Below are 20,666 nucleotides of genomic sequence, written 5' to 3' on the forward strand. Positions count from 1 at the left end.
TTTATTTATTTATTTGGCGGCACCAGGTCTTAGTTGCCCCAAGCAGGACCTTCGTTGCCGTGTGCGCGATCTTTTAGTTACAGCATGTGGGCTCTCAGTTGCAGCATGTGGAATCTAGTTCCTTGACCAGAGATCGAACCCGGGCCCCCTGCCTTGGGGGCACAGAGTCTTAACCACTGGACCACCAGGAAAGTCCCTCTGCAATACTTTTTAAGAGCTTCATGTGTTTGCATGTTCTACATGTTGTTCCAACTCACTTTGAAGTAAAAGCAACAACATTCTGATTATTTGGACATCTAAGTAAAGGAAACCTTAACACCTGATTCAAATTTTGTTTTTCTTCACTGATAGCTTCATTACTTTTCTTTTAAATTTTTTAATAGATCTTTATTGGAGTATAATTGCTTCACAATACTGTGTTAGTTTGCATTGCACAACAAAGCGAATCAGCCATATGCACACACGTGTCCCCACATCCCCTCCCTCTTGAGCCTCCCTCCCATCCTCCCTATCCCACCCCTGTAGGTCATCGCAAAGCACTGAGCCGATCTCCCTGTGCTATGCTGCTGCTTCCCAACAGCCAACTATTTTATATCGGTAGTGTATATATGTCGACGCTACTCTCACTTTGCCCCAGCTTCGCCCTCCCACCCCATGTCCTCAAGTCCATTTTCTATGTCTACCTTTTTATTCCTGCTCTGCAACTAGGTTCATCAGTACCATTTTTTTTTAGATTCCATATATATGCGTTAGCATATGATATTTGTTCTTTCTCTTTCTGACTTTCTTCACTCTGTATGACAGACTCTAGGTCCATCCATCTTACTACAAATAACTCAATTTTGTTTCTTTTTATGGCTGAGTAATAATACTCCATTGTATATATGTGCCACATCTTCTTTATCCATTTATCTGTCGATGGACATTTAGGTTGCTTCCATGTCCTGGCTATTGTAAATAGTGCTGCAATGAACATTGCAGTACATGTCTCTTTTTGAATTATGGTTTTCTCAGGGTATATGCCCAGTAGTGGGATTGCTGGGTCATATGGTAGTTCTATTTTTAGTTTTTTAAGGAACCTCCGTACTGTTCTCCATAGTGGCTACATCAATTTACATTCCCACAACAGTGCAAGAGAGTTCCCTTTTCACCACACCCTTTCCAGCATTTATTGTTTCTAGATTTTTTGATAATGGCCATTCTGACCGGCATGAGGTGATACCTCATTGTAGTTTTGATTTGCATTTCTCTAATAATTAGTGATGTTGAGCATATTTTCATGTGCCTCTTGGCCATCTGTATGTCTGCCTTGGTGAAATGTCTATTTAGGTCTTCTGCTGATTTTTTAACTGGATTGTTTGGTTTTTTGATATTGAGCTCCACGAGCTGTTTGTATATTTTGGGGAGTAATCCTTTGTCTGTTGTTTCATTTGCAAATATTTTCTCCTATTCTGAGGGTTGTCTTTTTGTCTTGTTTATGGTTTCCTTTGCTGTGCAAAAGCTTTAAAGTTTAATTAAGTCTCATCTGTTTATTTTTGTTTTTATTTCCATTACTCTAGGAGGTGGGTCAGAAAAGATCTTGCTGTGATTTAGGTCAAAGCGTGTTTTTCCTGTGTTTTCCTCTAAGAGTTTTATAGTGTCTGGCCTTACATTTAAGTCTTTAATCCATTTGGAGTTTATTTTTGTGTATGGTGTTAGGGAGTGTTCTAATTTCCTTCTTTTACATGTAGCTGTCCAGTTTTCCAGCACCACTTATTGAAGAGGCTGCCTTTTCTCCACTGTATGTTCTTGCCTCCTTTGTAGTAAATTAGGTGCCCACATGTGAGTGGGTTTATCTCTGGGCATTCTATCTTGTACCACTGATCTATATTTCTGGTTTTGGGCCACTGCCATACTGTCCTGATTACTGTAGCTTTGTGGTATAGTTTGAAGTCAGGGAGCCTGATTCCTCCAAGTCCGTTTTTCTTTCTCAAGATTGCTTTGGCTATTCGGGGTCTTTTATGTTTCCATACGAATTGTAAAATTTTTTGTTCTAATTCTGTGAAGAATGCCATTGGTAGTTTGATAGGGATTGCACTAAATCTGTAGATTGCTTTGAGTCATATAGTCATTTTCACAATATTGATTCTTCCAATCCAAGAACATGGTATATTTCTCCATCTGTTTATGTCATCTTTGATTTCTTTCATCAGTGTTCTATAGTTTTCTGAGTACAAGTCTTTTGCCTCCTTAGGCAGGTTTACTCCTAGGTATTTTATTCTTTTGGTTGTAATGGTAAATGGGAGTGTTTCCTTAATTTCTCTTTATGATTTTTCGTTGTTGGTGTATAGGCATACCAGAGATTTCTGTGTATTAATTTTGTATCCTGCAACCTTACCAAATTCATTGATTAGTTCTAGTAGTTTTCTGGTGGCATGTTTAGGATTTTCTATGTATAGTATCATGTTATCAGCAAACAGTGACAGTTTTACTTCTTCTTTTCCAATTTGTATTCCTTTTATTTCTTTTTCTTCTCTGACTGCTGTGGCTAGGACTTCCAAAACTATGTTGAATAAGAGTGGCGAGAGTGGACATACTTGTCTTGTTCCTGATCTTAGTGGAAATGCTTTCAGTTTTTCACCGTTAAGTATGATGCTTGCTGTGGGTTTGTCATATATGGCCTTTATTATGTTGAGGTACATATCCTCTGTGCCCATTTTCTGGAGTGTTTTTTATCATAAATGGGTGTTGAATTTTGTCATAAGTTTTTTCTGCATCTATTGAGATGATGATATGGTTTTTATTCTTCAATTTGTTAATGTGGTGTATCACATTGATTGATTTGCATATATTGAAGAATCCTTGCATCCCTGGGATAAATCCCACTTGATCATGGTGTATGATCCTTTTAATGTGCTGTTGGATTCTGTTTGCTACTATTTTGTTCAGGATTTTTACATCTATGTTCATCAGTGATACTGGTCTATAATTTTCTTTTTTTGTGATATCTTTTTCTGGTTTTAGTGTCAGGGTGAACATCTGATTCAATTTAAAAAAATTCACTATCATCTCTCATCCTCATCCCTGTGAACTGAACTCCCCCCCACCCTCACCTAGACTTTAAAATCACTTTATGACCAAATCTTACCTTTAAAAGATAAACGGAAAGTTAAGTTCATTTTACTGACCAACTCTGAACTATCTGCTAAAACCGAGGTCACGTTTGACAAAGGCAAAATGAAAACATTCTCAATTAAAATTAACAACTGCTGCAGTATAGTAACTCTTCATATACCCATCATTATAGGGGAAGAAAGGATTTCATTAAGAGAAAACTAAAAGTGATTTATCATAGGCATTCACTTTTCAAAATCCACCTCAAGCATCACCACTTCTTACATTCACATCAAGGCTAATACAACAAATTACTAGATACTGGGATACACAATGAAAAAGATATGGCCCCTATCCTCAAGGAACTGATAAGCTATTAGGAGAAACAGAAAAATGAACTGATAATTTCAGTATATCATGGTAAGTACAATGATAGAAGAGAACCTAACCTAATGTAGCAGAGAAACCATGGAAAACTTTACAGAAGAAATGAGAGAAAGCTTCTTGTTCTTTCAGTACCATCTTTATATGCCCAAGTACTTAGCATACTGAATGCCTCGCACTTAGTTCATATGGAGCTAAATGTTTAATAGATTCGTTAATATTGACAGAAACTGTTTTAAGCTTACATCTCCTCTCTCTCTCTTTTTTTTTTTTTTTGCAGTACGCGGGGCTCTCACTGCTATGGCCTCTCCCGTTGCGGAGCACAGGCTCCAGACACGCAGGCTCAGTGGCCATGGCTCACGGGCCCAGCTGCTCCGTGGCATATGGGATCTTCCCAGACCGGGGCACGAACCCATGTCCCCTGCATCGGCAGGCGGACTCTCAACCACTGCGCCACCAGGGAAGCCCTCCTCTCTTTTTAAAAAGTGAGAAATGCATGTTATTTATCTCATCATACTTAACCAGGTGTTCCTATATTGTTTATTCAGTTCTGAAAGTCATACCTCATGCATTGCAGGCTCAGAAAATATTTTAACACGTTAATTTTTACTAATTATAAAAATAACAAATGTTAACTGCAGGAAATTTTTTGAATATATAAAAATATAAAGAAGAAATCACCCATAATCCCACACCTGAAGACAATTACTGTTAACATTTTATCCTAGGCTTTTTTCATACATGTATTTTTTCATCAGAATTGAGATAATACTAAACCTAGATTTATATAATGGTTTACTATTAATATTTTATAATGGACCCTTGATCATAATATTCATTTTCTATTTTCTCTATTATAAGTAATGCTTCAAAAAATCTTTCTATATAAATCTTTATCCTCATCTCACTTTTGCCCGAAAAATTCTTAGATATACAACTAATGGATCAAAGAATATGACAATTTTAAAGACTCACACAAGGCCAAAGGGCTCACCAGAAAGATATTAATAATTTTTTTACATTCTGTGTATAAGAATGAGACTGGCATTTTCACTACATCCTCACCAACAACTAAAATTTGTTTTAGTTACTGCCAATTTGAGAAGTAAAAAAGTTCCTCGTAAGCAGGAGCATAACTTTCAAAAGTTCTCCAGGAGCAACATATTATTTATTGATTTCATAATGATATGCAGTCTTTCAATAATATGAAAGCTTAGTTTGAAATGCTGATGTAACATTTCTAAGTGCACATAGAAATATGATTCATGAGTGATAGATTTCATATGATAATGTTATTTGTAAATGGAAATTAGGTTATAAAAAGGCAAAAATAAAAATGCTAAAATGATACTTCACAAGTAAAATGTGGAAAGAGCTACAATAACTTGGTTTTGAATATCAAATATGTAAACTGATGCACCTAACAACTTTTGAGGAACTTAGAAAAATACCTTAGAGAAGTAAACAAACATTGTCTGATTCTTGTTTCTTGATTTTAAGAGTTTAGTCTGAACGTTTAAACTTATTTCCCAAGTTTATATAATTTATATAAAACCATTCTTATAGGAAGTACTGGTTGTATTTAAGAATGCTGACAAGATGACCTTTTACATTGAGGAGCAAGCCACATTGAAGGAAGACTGTTCTAGAGTCGGATGTCCACCAGTGGACTGATAATTATGTCCAGAGGTGAAATAGGTCATGTAAGTCAGAGTGAGTGGCTGTGGAAGCAGCTCCTATTTGCACTATGTATTAAATGGGGCTGGGTGACTGGGTAGGGAGAGAGAGAAATTCCTCAAAAGAAAGGGGACCACTTCTTAGAAAGGAGAGGTGCTAGGCAGACAAAACTGTGATTGTTCACTGCATTGCATGCAGCTAAATTGAAAAACAGAGGGGACGGTTATTAGTCAAGGCCTTCATGTGTTTCTTTCCAGCCTCTACTCTTCTACCCCATCATAAAAACAAGAAATATGATGACCAAATGGAGTTTATACATAAAAAGGGGGACTCCTGGCAGGATACCAGCACATTTGGAAATAGCCTTTTTTGAAAAAAAGTGCAAATGCTAGACAAACTGCCCCAAACAAATTTAGGAAGGGTGAGGAAATACTGGCATGATCAGGCACACTTTTCCCTCCTTTATGTGTGGTAAGCCACTTTCCCTTGGGTCCTGGTAGGGCTGCCAGACTACCCAACCCAGCCACAAGGATTAGCAAGTGACCTAGGATGATCTCAGTCAAAGTAACTGTTTTAGCCTTACCAGATAACCCCAGGAAAGTCAAACAGTATTCTCGGGGGTTACTAAGTAGTATGCTATAGGTGTGGAGTTGCCAGTAGTATAAGGAAGAAGTTCATCTGCAGAAGAACTGAAGAGTTAGTAGGGGTTAACTAAGTGAAGAAATGTAATACTCTGCTCTATACAAAACAGGATGGTTGATATTTGTTGACTGTACCAATTGACAAAAATTAATCGTTGAAGTGGCTTGTGTATGCTTAAAGTGTAAACGTACAAAATATATACTAATTTGTTTAACACAGACTCTGAACTTTGAGAAATTACTCTAATGCGTAATTCGCTAAATCTTCTGTATATTTATCTAAATAACTAGATCAATGGTTATCTACACTGGACTTGTTTTATGAAGTCCAGCTGCCCATATCACCTTCTATCGCAAATGGCACCACCCACAGCTCAGTGAAGGGCAGCAGTCATGCTCAGAAGCACACAATCCTGTCTCTCCTCTCACCAGCCAGAGAGAAATTATGAAATCATTATTTTTGGTTATCACATTTACTGCTACTTGTCTGTCTCACCTCACTAGAGTGAAAACAGTGATTTTGGCCTGCTTTGTTTACTGATGTATCCCAGGCATTTAGAACAATTACTGGTATATGTTAGATACTTAATAAAATACTTGTTGAGTCAATGAATGGGACTATTAGGTGGGCAAGGGCATTTATAAACCAGCAAGCAACTTATGACCAGAGTGACCTGGCTGTAAAAGGTATCCTAGACAAATCTGATTTCTCTGCTAGGAAATTCTGAATAGAAGAAATGAGAGCCTAAAGCAGCTAAAAAGATGTATCAAGACTTGTGAGCTCAGGCAACCACAGGGAGTCATGTGTAAAGCCAGTTATAGAACAGCAGAAACCCCGGCAGAGACTTGCCAGTAGAACAGGTCTACCTCCAGTAAACTCTGGCAGCACTGTTCCATCTGTCATCAAACTTCTTAAGTATTGTAATGATATTCCTCCTTCTTAAGCTAGAATGGACCTATGATTCCTTGTCAGTAAAGAATCCAAACTATAATACACTGTAAGAGGCACTCTGATAGATCAAGCCCTTTCAAACTGGTAAAGGGTTTGGAAAATTTTACATAAAAAGAAGACTTAGAAAACTTTTTTTAAAAAGTTAAGAAGCACACATGAGAACTTTCTCCAAATATGTAAAAAGCTATTATGTGGAAGAAGATAGAGTGGAGCAAACTAGAGCCAAAAACTATAATTCAGAGGAGAGATTTTTGAGTCAATATAAAGGAAGAACCTTGTGAGAATGAGAACTATCAAAAACAGAATGAACTGCCACAGAAAGCAATGGTTAGAACAAGTTTTAGTACAAGCGACTAGTTTTTGTGGTCTGGAAAACTGGGCAGAACGGTAAGAGGACAAATCCAAAAAATATGGAAAGCAGACTACTACAGCAATTCATTTATTCGACAATAACGCAATGCCAGGCCTTGTGTTAGGTGCTAAGGATAAAACCTGCTGTGAGAACATTTAAAACTTGAATTGGGGTTTTAAACAGCACTTAAATGATTAATTTTTGTCAATAAAAGGACAGAGGTAGGCACAGTATAACAATGGGTAAAGATTAGGGAAGAAAATAATACTGTTTAGAAATCAGGTCATGAGTCTAAGGAAATAAGGGATAGAAAAACTAAAAAGTTCCAAATTTTGGAACAGAGATATTTCTTATTCCTATTTTGACATAATAGCAGCATCACTTAAGTTCAATGATGAGAAATGTAATTTCTTGAGAACCCAAATAAAATGATAAGTAATGGTATATCCAAAAGAAAAATCTTAAAAGCAGACATTCTTTCATGCTTTAAAAAGCAATTCATTAAGTCTGTTCTCTATACCTGTGAGTCTGTCTCTATTTTTGCTATGAGGCGGGATGGGGTAGGGGACTGAGAGGTACAAACTACTATGTATAAAATGGACAGGCTACAGGATGTACTATACAGAATAGGGAAATACAGTCAGTGTTTTGTAGTGACTTTAAATGGAGTATAACCTATAAAAATGCTGAGTCACTGTGTTGTACACCCAAAACTAATATGATGTTATAAATCAACTATAGTTCAAATTTTAAAATGCAATTCAAGTTGTCTAAAAGTGCATGATGCATATACATGGTGACTTCTTTACACAGTGACTTTGTTTTTCAGATGATTTATACACGTAGCAAACTTTACACTCAGTCTACATGTAATATTGCAAAACTATTCATGAATAATTATGGAAATTAAAGTATGGACTTTCTGACTGGCTAACACATTTCAAATATATAAACCAAATAACAGAGTAAATTTATTAATATCTACATGCAAAAGCAGAAGTCTCTAGCTTTATTAATGAAGAGGGTATTTGTCTTTGTCTGGTGTATTTCACTTAGAGTAATGCCGGTAGAAAACAGGAGAGACTGGTAAAAGAGTAAAAACTTTCAACCATAAGATGAATAAGTCTGAGGATCTAAGGTAAAACATGGTGACTACAGTTGGTAACACTGTATTGTAAAACTGGAATTTGCTAACAGAGTAGAACTTGTTTTCCAAAAAAAAAAAAAGATAAATATGTGAAGTGATGAGTTAATTAACTAGATGGGGGAATCCTTTCACAATGCATATCTATATCAAATCACCATGATGTATTCTTTAAATAGCTTAAATTTTATTTGTCAATTTTACCTAAATAAACAGTTGGGAAAAAATAGTGAAAAGCCAAAAAAATTTTTTTTAAATTAAGGGTACTAACAGAAACTTTTAAATAGGAATATTACACAAATGAAACAGTAACCTTTATGACTAACCTTTGAAATAATTTTACAAGTAAATGAACAGATAATGTAGAACAATACATCATCTAAAATGTCCTCTTATTTTCATCAGATTGCCCATCCCTTGGTTCCTAACTGTTCCTCATCTCTCCCAAGGAGGACAAGAACAGAATCGACATAGATTTGTCCTTAGACAGGAAGTAGAAGAGTTCTGATAAAGAAACATGGCAGACATAGTATATCTGACCTCTGATTAGTATAATGGAAAGAACCCAGACTTGGACGTTAGTCAGACTTAGGTTCAAATTCAGGCTCTGCTATTTCATAGTCTTGTGACCTTGAAAAATACACTTAATCTCTCGAAATCTGTTTTCTCAACCTCAAAATATGGTTAATATAATGCCCATCACACAAGGCTGCTATTAACAATGAGATTACATACCTAGCAGCACAGAATCTTCCACAAAAGACAGGCCTGGGACAAGAAAAATTAGGTCAATTTAAGACTTACTCCTTTACTTGAAGAATATAATTTAAAGGAGCTCCCATTGTTAATATTATCTCCTTAATGTAAGTGAGGTATTCAAAGCCTGTTAAGAAACCAGTGGCAACCTAAAGGACAGCCTTTAATTGATATCTGTTTTACCCTGTCCCAATCAACACTTTTGTTAATTACATGGTGGAAAACAGAAGACATCCTCTTCAAATCTATAAAAAGCAAAAATCTGAGAGAAGATGGAGATGGAGGTAGCAGAAATGTAGCTCATCAATCTGTCTGAATTCCCATATAAAAAATAGCATCAAAATATCACAGTGAACTGGCATAAAGACCAATGTAACAGAATAGAGAGCCCAGAAATAAACCCTCATGTATATGGTCAAATTATCTTTAAGAAAAGTGTCAAGGCTACACAATTGGGAAAGAATAGTTTCTTCAACAAACAGTGCTGGGAAAACTGGATATCCGTATGCAAAAGAATAAAGTTGGACCCTTACCCTACACCACATAGAAAAATTAACTCAAAATGGATTAAAGACCTAAACCTAAGACTTGAACTACAAAATTCCTAGAAGAAAACAAAAGGGAAAAGCTTCATGACATTGGATTTGGCAATGATTTCTCAGATACGACATCAAAAACACAGGCAACAAAAGTAAAAATAGACAAATGGGACTACATCAAACCTAAAAACTTCTGCACAGCAAAGGAAACAATCAACACAGTAAAATGCAACCTGCAGAACAGGAGACAGTATCTGCAAGCCATATATCTGATAAGGAGTTAATACCTACAATATATTAAGAGTTCCAACAACTCAACAACAACAATAAAAATCCAATTTAAAAATAGGCAAAGAACTTACATGGACATTTCTGCAAAGAAGACCTACAAATGGCCAACAAGCATATGATAAGATGCTCAACATCACTAACCTAATTAGGGAATGCAAATCAAAACCACACAGGTTAGGATGGCCACTATGAAAATTCCAGAAAATAACAAGTGTTAGTGAGGGTGCAGAGTAACTGGAACTCTTGTGGATTGTTGTCTAGGATATAAATGGTACAGCCCCTGTAGAAAACAGTATGGAGGCTCCTCAAAAAATTAAAAATAGAATTATCATATAATCCAACAATCCCACTTCTAGGTATATATTCAAAAGAATTGAAAATAGAATCTCAAAGAGACATTTGCACATCCATGTCCACTGTAACATTATTCACAATAGTCAAGAGGTAGAAGCAACCAAAACATCTATTAACAGATGAATGGATAAAGAAAATATGGTACATACATACATGGAATATTATTTAGCCTTAAAAAAGAAGGCAATTCTGTCATATGCTACAATGTGAATAAACTTTGAGGACATTATGCTAAGTGAAATAAGCCAAATACTGCATCCTCTTATATGACAAATGTAAAGGAGCCAAACTCCTAGAAATATAAAGTAGAATGGTGGTTGACAGGGGCTCGGGAAGAAATGAAAGGGGAGTTTTGTTCACTGGGTATAGAATTTCAGTTTTGCAATCTGAAAAAGTTCTAGGGATCTGTTACAAACCAACGTACACACACACACACACACACACATACACACACACACGTAGTAAACACTGATGCACTGTATACTTAAAAATTTTAAGATGATAAATTTTATATTATGCATTTTTTTACAATAATTTTTTAAAAAATAGCACAACCAAATACTCATGGACAACATGCATAAGAAAACTAGGTGAAAAGGTATCTCCGAAATACTCCAATGGGAGAAAAACCATAAACATCCACCAAATCTGGAAAGTATCTGCATCTGTGCAGGATTAAGAAAGAAACAACAGTAATGGTTTGAGAACAGGAGGACCCCAAAATAGCCAACAAGTATTCACTAGAAAGCAGAATGGCCAATCTGAGAGCAGCAGCTCAAAATGGAAGGGCAAGGACAACATTTCTGCAGCAAGGACTAAAACTGCTGGAGCAGTTTAAGCCCCCACACTGGAGAAACTGCAGGGAGTAGAATCAAAATTGAGCAGAAAAGGACTTATACTACCTGACTTAAAGACTTACAATTAGGGGCTTCCCTGGTGGCGCAGTGGTTGGGAGTCCGCCTGCCGATGCAGGGGACACGGGTTTGTGCCCCGGTCCGGGAGGATCCCACATGCCACGGAGTGGCTGCGCCCGTGAGCCATGGCCGCTGGGCCTGCGCGTCCAGAGCCTGTGCTCCACAATGGGAGAGGCCACAACAGTGAGAGGCCCGCGTACCGCAAAAAAAAAAAAAAAAAGACTTACAATTAAAGCTAGAGAAATCAAGACAATGTGGTAGGGACTTTCCTGGTGGCGCCGTGGTTAAGAATCCGCTTCCCAATGGAGGGGACATGGGTTCGAGCCCTGATCCGGGAAGAGCCCACATGTCGTGGAGCAACTAAGCCCATGTGCCACAGCTACTGAGCCTGTGCTCTAGAGCCCACAAGCCACAGCTACTGAAGCCTGTGTGCCACAGCTACTGAAGCCCATGTGCATAGAGCCCTAAGAATCCCACACACCGCAACAAAGAGTAGCCTCTCTTGCTGCAACTAGAGAAAGCCTGCACGCAGCAACAAAGACCCAATGCAGCCATAAATAAATAAATAAATAAATTTTAAAAAGACAATGTGGTACTGTTATTAGAATCAATCAATAAATTGGACAATAAAAGAAAACCCCTATGACTGTCTCAACAGATGCAGAAAAAAGCATTTGACAAAATTCAATGTCCATTCATGATTTTAAAAAACACTCAGCAAATAACAAATAAAACATCCTCAATACATTAAAAAGCATTTATAAAAAGCCTATGGCTAACATCATACTTAATGGATATAGACTTAAATGCTTTTCCACTAAGATACAGAAAAAGGATGTCCACTACCATGACTTCTATTCAGCACTGTACTGGAAGTGCTAACCAGTGCAATACAATAAGAAAAAGACACAAAAAGGTATACAAATGGGAAAAGTATAAGTAATATTGTCTTTATTTGAAGATAACCTATAGAAAATCCTAAGAAATCTTAAAAAAGCTACTAGAACTAATAAATGAGTTTAGCAAGACTTCTAAGGATCAATATAAAATATTGATTGTATTTCTATATACTAATAGATTTCTACATACTGGCAATAAAAACTAAAATTTAAAAAACATATGCCATACATTAAAAATCATGAAATACTTAGGGCCATTAATAGGTAAATGGATTAAAAAAAATTGTGGTATATTCATACATTGTAACATAATTCAGCACTAAAAAATAAAACTGCTGATATATGTAACAACATGGATAAATCTTAAAATAATTACGCAGATCAAAAGAAGCAAAACAGGGCTTCCCTGGTGGCACAGTGGTTGAGAGTCTGCCTGCCGATGCAGGGGACACGGGTTTGTGCCCCGGTTCAGGAAGATCCCACATGCTGCGGAATGGCTGGGCCCGTGAGCCATGGCCGCTGAGCCTGCGCGTACGGAGCCTGTGCTCCGCAACGGGAGAGGCCACAACAGTGAGAGGCCCGCGTGTCGCAAAAAAAAAAAAAAAAAGAAGCAAAACACAAATGAGTACCTGCTACAGGATTTCATTCACGTGAAACTGAAGAAAAGATGTCTACTCTATAGTGATAGAAAGCAAATCAGTGGTTGCCTAGGGATGCGTATTAGGGATCGACTTGAATAAAAGAGGTATGAGGGAATTTTTTAGAGTGATGGAAATTTTCTTTATTCTTAATGCAGTGGTACTTACATGAGTAAATACTTCTGCTACCAGAGAGTTAAGACAATCAGGAAGGAATACATCTTCTCTAAATTTTGCCTATAGTCAGAATGGAATCCATTGTAATCTATGGAAGAATGAAAGAGTCCTAGCATAATTCATCTGTAATGTATATTTTCCTCCTGTAATAGTTTTCTCTATATTTGAACATGTTCCTCTAGTCTGTTTGGAAGATATTGTGATAGAAATGTACAATATCCCAAGGCAGCCTCTTCTATATCTGGATGATTATCATAGAAGATCTTTCTGAGAACCTGATACAGGAAACTTTAACTACGATGTGCAGTATTATCATCAATCTATCAAATTATTTTTTTAAGTACTAAATGTAACATGTGAATACAAACTGAGAAGACAACTATGTTCAAATTTAAGGAGAATATTTTATATATGGAATCAAAAATAAAACTAAACTCACAGATTAAAAAAATTTAATGAGAATAACTATTTCTTCTCTGGCTCTCTCTATGCATACATTTCGGTTTTTAATTTTTAAAAATAGGTATCTTTAAATGAATTTAAATAATTTAAAACTCTTTCTAAGCCCCAGAAGATAGGAAATGTATTTAGTTATGAGGTGTATAACTAAAATGTATTTTAGTTATAAGGTGTACTAGGTTGAATAATGTACCCCAAAGATTCATGCCTACTTGGAACCTCAAAATAAAACTTTATTTGGAAATATGGTCTTATTTAGAATATGGTCTTAATTAGTTAAAACGAGGTCATACTGGATTAGGGTAGGCCCTAATCCCATGGCCAGTGCCCTGGAAGAAAAGAAAACAGAGATACAGACAGATACACAGGAAAAATGCCATGTGAAGACAAAAGCAGAGACTGGAATGTTAGACCTGCAAGTCAAAGAATGTCTTGGACTGCAAGCAACCACCAAAAGCTAGAAGACAGGCATGGACCAGACTCTCCCTCAGCACCCTCCAGAAAGAACCAACCTTGCCGACACCCTGATTTTGGTCTTCTAATCTCTAGAACTGTGAGAGAATAAATTTCTGTTGCTTCAAGCTACCCAAATTGCAGTACTTGGTCACATCAGCCCTAGAAAACTAAAATATTTGGTAACAATATTTCATTACATTAGTAGATATCTGATTTTGTTGACATGAAAGAAAAAACTAAAAAAAAAAAATCTATTTTGTTATAATATCTACTTGCTGGTCACGGTGCTCCTTCCTGGGACTACATAGGATAAATTTAGTCCCATTTCTACATTGTAGTCCTTCAAATATTTGAATATAACTAACAAAAATCTTATCCCTTGCCTCCTCCTCTCCCTGATCTTTACTTTTTCAGCTTAAATAGTTTCAGTTTGTCCCACAGATCCCAACGTGATTTTTTTTTTTTTTTTACAGGGTTAGGAATATGGAGTGCGGGTCTAGATTACCCGCATTCTAATCCAGTTCTGCCATTTACTTGCTACCTGACTCTACGAAAATTGCATTATATCTTTGTGCTTCATTGTTTTCCCCATACATAAAAGAGGGCTACCTCTTAAGAGCTCTTGTCAGGAAAAATATGAGTTAATATACATGTAAGGTGTTTCAACAAGCACTTGGCGCATGGTAAACGCTATATAAGTGTTGATGATGATGATAATGATGACCACGATTATAACAAAATAAGCGTGTGCCCGTTTGCCTGAGTAGTACTCAGAGCTGAACACAGAACTTCAGATTACTGAGTTGATCTAAGTGATGCAGTATAGAGAACTGTTGTTCTAAATAACTGTGCTACTAACAATGAAGCTTAAAGTGTTAATTATATTAGGTCTTTTGGTTACCACAAGACTTTTGAATGAAACATGTAAACCTTTTTTTAAACATGTTGATGCTATCCTGTACTGTACAAACACTTGCAGACTCAAGTTGTACCTATTAAATTTCTTTAGTTAGCCTAGCACAGGCATGTTTTAGATCCTATGTCTGTTACTCACTGTATTTATATTACTCAATTTTTTTAAGTGAGGGCATACATTTCATAGAATGTGACCATTTTAACAGTTCGATAGGTGTTGACAAAATCTTAAAAACTATTTCAGTAAAACAAAAACAAAAATGGAAAAAATGGAAATTATTTGATTGTGTTATATTAAAAAATCGCTCAAGGAGTTCCTCCAGAAAGTATTTTCCAAAAACACTTCATCAATATCAGCATAAGTCTGATTAAAATTTTTTATTTTCCCAACTGGAGTTAAAATTTCCACGGGGAAAAAGTCTTGGTCAAAACATGCTACACACACATTATGGACATTGGCACCAGTCCTTCTATCCCATTCTATCCCCAAACAATCTGCAACTTCAGCACTCTGCCTAGCACCTGTTCTTCTCTTCTTCATTGAGAAAATCACCCTCAAGGGGAAACGAGTGAAGCAAAAACACAATGCTAGAAAATCAGAACTTCTGACCTTTCAGGAATATATAACTGATCTATACATCTTAACAGGGTAGAAGCTGATCAGCAGAAACTTAATTTACTTGTTCACAGGTAAAATTAAGATGAGGGTCTTGCAGGTCCCAAGCTCCTGATCCTTGACTTACAAAATCTGCTTTTTAGCAAATGATAATTTTTTAAAATGTCTGCTTATTCATCAGAAGACTTGTGCTATAATGCCAAAATAATCAGAAGATCAAAGCTCACCAAAACAAGATCTAATTGTGCCAGTAAAGACCGACTTTCAAAGGATAAGGAAAATAAAAACTGTTCATTCACTGAAAAGAAAGCATGCAGGAAATCATTCCACAAAAGGCTTTCATATTTGATCCATTTAGTATTTAATCAAAGAAGTCTGTTTTTTTCAACTGAAACAAGCCTTTTTGTGGTTATTCAAAAATTTAGGTAGGAATGCAATATGATTTTCCGAATTTCCAGTATAATCTCCTATTATTCAAAAGGCTTATTTAGAACACACAAACTATTTTTTTCCAGAGTTAAGTTTAGCAAAAAGCCCATGGGCTTTCACAGAAGTGAAAAAGAATGCATTTCAAAATTGAACAGAATACACAGAGAACAAGGTATACCATTAAAAATAATAAATCAACAATAGCTATATAACCTTAGCTTCTATTAAACTCACAGTATATTGATAATGTATAAATCCAGTGATTGAGAGATTAAAGGTCAGGATTTAGGAAAAGAGAAAAGAGTACAAACTGAAATTAAAACTAAATATGTGATTTAGCATTTTGATAAAGTTCTTCAGATTGCATCTTCTTACTGAATAAAAATGCCTTCTTTCACAGCAATGCATGAAAAGCTGTTCACAGTCTGAAATGCTGTAAAAACTATACAGTTGTATATCAATATTTTAAAAGAGAAAGCCTTATCAAGTCTATAGCTCCAAATATCTACCAAATGTGCCCACGCCGCAGCGTCATTCACAATCACTCCAACAGTTCAAATTCTCATCATCTTTCACCTAAATGATGGCTAAAGCCTCATCATCTTCCTGCTCCTCTTCACTCCAACATATTCAAGCTTATGGCAGTATGGAAATAAGCTCTGCGAAGTCACAGTTCATCACACTAACTCCCTTGCTTAAAATCATTAAATGATTCTCCCACTGGCTACAGAATAAAATATTCCAAAATCATTACTTTAGGGACTGCCACCTCTCCCAAGATGAAAGCAACAAGGACTGAATTTATCCTCTAACCTGCAACAACTAAAAAAGCAGAAAAAAATACAATGGCTTTCAGACACTGACATCAGGCAGTAGATGACAGTAAACTCGGAGAGAAAATAAACAAATGAGTCCTACAACTGCCCCAGCTTACTCCCTGGTGAGAGTTTCCAGACTGCAGGACAAGACAGGGGAATCCAAGTGAAGTCTAGCAGCTTCCCTGAGTTGAAGCAATAGAGTTGAGGGTCCAGGAAAGCCAAAGAGGTTAGAGTTCACAAGGCAGAATACCAAAGAGAAGAGAGATTCACAGGAAAAGAGAAGTCCAGAGATCTACAGAGGATCTACCTGAGTCTTCAGCTGAGTACTCATTACTTGAACATGAGAAAAATCACCTGAAGCCAGGGAATAAACCACATGAAAGGAACAGAGAGAATGAGTCTCAGAGCTCACATAAGGCCAGGAATAGCTTGTGTTCCCAATAACCAACAGTGGGAAAACAAACCAACCAACCAACAAAGAAAAACGCTGCCATAATTCCCAGGGCTTCAAGTAGAGAATTCAGAAGAGTACTGCCTCAGTAGTGTGGAAAAATCAGCCCTAGACTAAATGCTGCTGAGGGTCCACCTAACAAAACTGAATAACAAGCCTCAAATAGATCAAGCTATTTTCAAGTGATTTAATTACACCCCAGAACAAAGTTCAAGAACAGTTATAGAAACATAAAAATATCCAGCACTCAACAGAGTAAAATGCACAATGTCTAACATCTAAGTAAAAAACCACCAGGCATGAAAAGAAGCAGAAAAGAAAGTATGAGCCACAAGGAGTAGAAAAATCAGTCAACTGAAACAGACTCAAAATGACAAAGGTGATGAAATTAGCAGATAAGGACATTCAAAGTTATTATAACTTTGTTGCATATTTTCAGGTATACAGACATGAAAAATACACTGGATAGAATTAATGAGTTAGACCCTACAGAAAAAGAAGATCAATGAACTTGAAGTTATAGTGATATAAAGTCTCCACAATGAAACAGAGAAAGACAAACAGACTGCAAAAAAATAAACAGAGCATCAGTGAGCTGTGGAACAGCTTCTATTGGCCTAATATGCATGTAACAGGAGTCAGGGAGGGGGGAGGGAGACCAAAATATATCTGAAGTAATAATGGCCAAATTTGATGAAATTTTATTTTTCCAAATTTGATAGAAATTGTAAACCCAATGATCAAGAAGCTCAACAAACCACAAACACACACAAAAAAAAAAATTGGGGAAAACTATACCAAGGTACATAATAGTCAAATTAATTTAAAATGATATGAAGAGAAAATCTTAAAAACAACCAGAAAAAAAGAGACATGTTATGAAGAGCAACAAAGGTAAAAAAAATGACAGCAGACTTCCCATTATAAACAATGCAAGTTAAAAGACAATGGAGTCACATCTTTAAAATACCTAAAGGAAAAAAATGTCAACTCAACATTTTAGGCCCTGTGGGCCTGAGATTCCCCTCCCCCACCAAGAGACATCAGACAGCCCAGCCTGGGGTACATCTTCTTCTTCCACTTCAGACAGCACTAGCCTGGACCAGTGGGAGAACCAGATAAACCAAGAAGACCAAAATAACACTGCTAAGAACTGAAAACTAAACTGCCACTGGAACAACAGCTTACAAAATTAGACAATGGTCCATGTGCTAAATCTAAACAGAATACCTAACTCAGCAGCCAACATATCCAGGATGCAATTTGTAAAACATCCATTGTACTGGGAACCAGGAAAATCAAACCTGAAAAATCAACTGATGCCAAAAGAGACATGAATCAGTTGTTGGAACATATGACAAGGATTTTAAAGCAGCTGTCATAAAAATTCATCAATAATTGATCCCAAACTCCCTTGAAACAAAGGAAAAAATAGGAAATATCAGCAAAGGAACAGAAGTTATAAAATGAATGAAAATTATAAAACTAAAAAATAAAATAACCAAAATAAAAATATCAGTAGAAGGATTCAATGGTAGAATAGAGACAGCATAGGACAGAATTAGTGAACTTTGAGACAGATCAATAGAATTTACCCAATTATGAACAATGTGAGGAAATAAAATATAAAGAACAGAGCCCTGAGGATCCATGGGACCATAACAACGTATCTAACATTCATACCACTGGAGCACTAGAAGGAGAAGAGGGAGTGTAACTGAAAGAGTATTCAGAGATAATAATGGCTGAAAGATTCCCAAATTTGGCAAAGTAGAAAAATTCAAGAAGCTGAGGAAACCTCAAATGGGATAAATTCAAAGAAATCTACACCAAGACACAATAATAATTAAACTTCTGAAAACTTAAAAAAAAATCTTGAAAGAAGCGAGAGAAACAATATGTTGCCTACAGGATAACACCTATTCAAATGACAGCAAACTTCTCACCAGAAGCCATGGAGGTCAAAAGGAAGTGGCACAACATTTATTAAATGCTGAGAGAAAGAACTATCAACTATGAATTCCACTTCCAACAAAATATCCTTCAGGAATGAAGGGGAAATCCAGACCTTCTCAGATGAAGAAAAACTAAGAAACTGCCACTAAAAGACCTATCCTTAAAGATCAGCTAAAGGAAATTGTTCAAACAAAAGAAATGATAAAGGAAGCAATACTGGAGCATCAGGAAAGAAGAACAATGGACAGAGCAAAAATATGAGTACATACGATAAACTATAATTCTCTTCATGAGTTTCATAAATCATATCTGATAATTAAACAAAAAGTATAACAATTCAATTCAATGTTTAAATACCTTCTACAATATCCCCCAACAGTTGTTTAGCCTCTGCCTTAACACCTCTAAGTAAAAATGAAATTACTACTTCCCAAATTATTAGAAAGTTCTTCCATATGTTGAAATATTTGTTCAGAATCCAAGTCTCCCTAGGACTGGGGTTTTGTTTTTGTTCAGGGCAGACATCTTCAGATCAGATCCAAATAATATTTACTGTGCAGTTACCATACATGAGTGAATCCTAACAAGCTATGAAATAAAAATATTAATCTCCATTTTACACATAAAGAAATAAATTTACATACCAGGTAATGTTCCCAAAGTCACATTGTATAAATAAGCGGCAGCCCACAAATGTGAATCCAAGTCACCCTAAATCCAGTACTCAATATGCTTCTCAACCAATGGCTGGTGTCTTGATGTCAACTGGCTCTAAACCTCCTTCCAGGGCAATATTCTCCATTCTTTATCCTCAGTCCAACAACATTTGGATCACTTAAAACTTCTCTAGGGCTTCCTTGGTGGTGCAGTGGTTGAGAGTCCGCCTGCCGGTGCAGGGGACACGGGCTCGTGCCCCGGTCCGGGAAGATCCCACAGGCCCCGGAGTGGCTAGGCCCGTGAGCTATGGCCGCTGAGCCTGCGCATCCGGAGCCTGTGCTCCGCAATGGGAGAGGCCACAACAGTGAGAGGCCCGCGTACCGCAAAAAAAAAAAAAAAAAAAAAAAAAAAAACTAACCTTGAATTTTACTGCTTGCCTGACTTGCAACCTTTAGTTGCTGTACTGTAGCAGGGCAGGTGGGTAGTAATTGCCGGAATTAACTCTTCTTTCAACGCAGAACTTAATCTGGGTAGCACTCTGTAGATAAGTCCAGTTCTAGGGCCCTGAGTCTCTCCTATTCTTCCTATTCTACTGAAAGAAACTAGGCCATCCCAGGGAAAGCCCAGAGATTCAATAATTAATATTTACTACACTCAATGTAACAAGCTAAAAATAAGCTCACCCTTCTCCGACAAGTAATCCTTCAACTACTTAAAGACAACTACTGTGTCTTCTCAAAGGTAAATATGATTTTCATTTCCCTTTCTATCTTGGTCACTCTTCCAAGGGTCTATTTCTCAAAAGACCATTACACTAAAGACATCAACAGTAATTATGAATAAACAGAAATAACTCAAATTATAAATACCTTCCCACAGTAAGTACCTTCTAACTAATCTAAGACAGTTCTCACAGATATATACATACACCAATGAGTCTTGTTTTAAAAAAGAACACTACATTGGTAATCAGGAGATCCCAGGCTTGTCTTAGCTCTATCTCTAAATAGTAACCTTAAGCAAATCCTCTAACTTCTCTGAATCTCAGTCTCTCACCTATAAAGTGATCTTGGGTCCCCTTCTGGCTCTAAAATTCTA

The 20,666-nt window shown here is 36.6% G+C and overlaps 1 protein-coding gene across 3 annotated transcripts in view; it reads right to left on the reverse strand.

The window, feature by feature from the left end:
- Nucleotides 1-20,666, reverse strand: part of SBF2 (SET binding factor 2) — a 469,274-nt gene that overhangs the window by 384,311 nt on the left and 64,297 nt on the right. The window lies entirely within an intron of this gene.

Source organism: Mesoplodon densirostris, chromosome 7, assembly GCF_025265405.1.
Source record: "Mesoplodon densirostris isolate mMesDen1 chromosome 7, mMesDen1 primary haplotype, whole genome shotgun sequence".
In the NCBI taxonomy this organism is placed as follows: domain Eukaryota; kingdom Metazoa; phylum Chordata; class Mammalia; order Artiodactyla; family Ziphiidae; genus Mesoplodon; species Mesoplodon densirostris.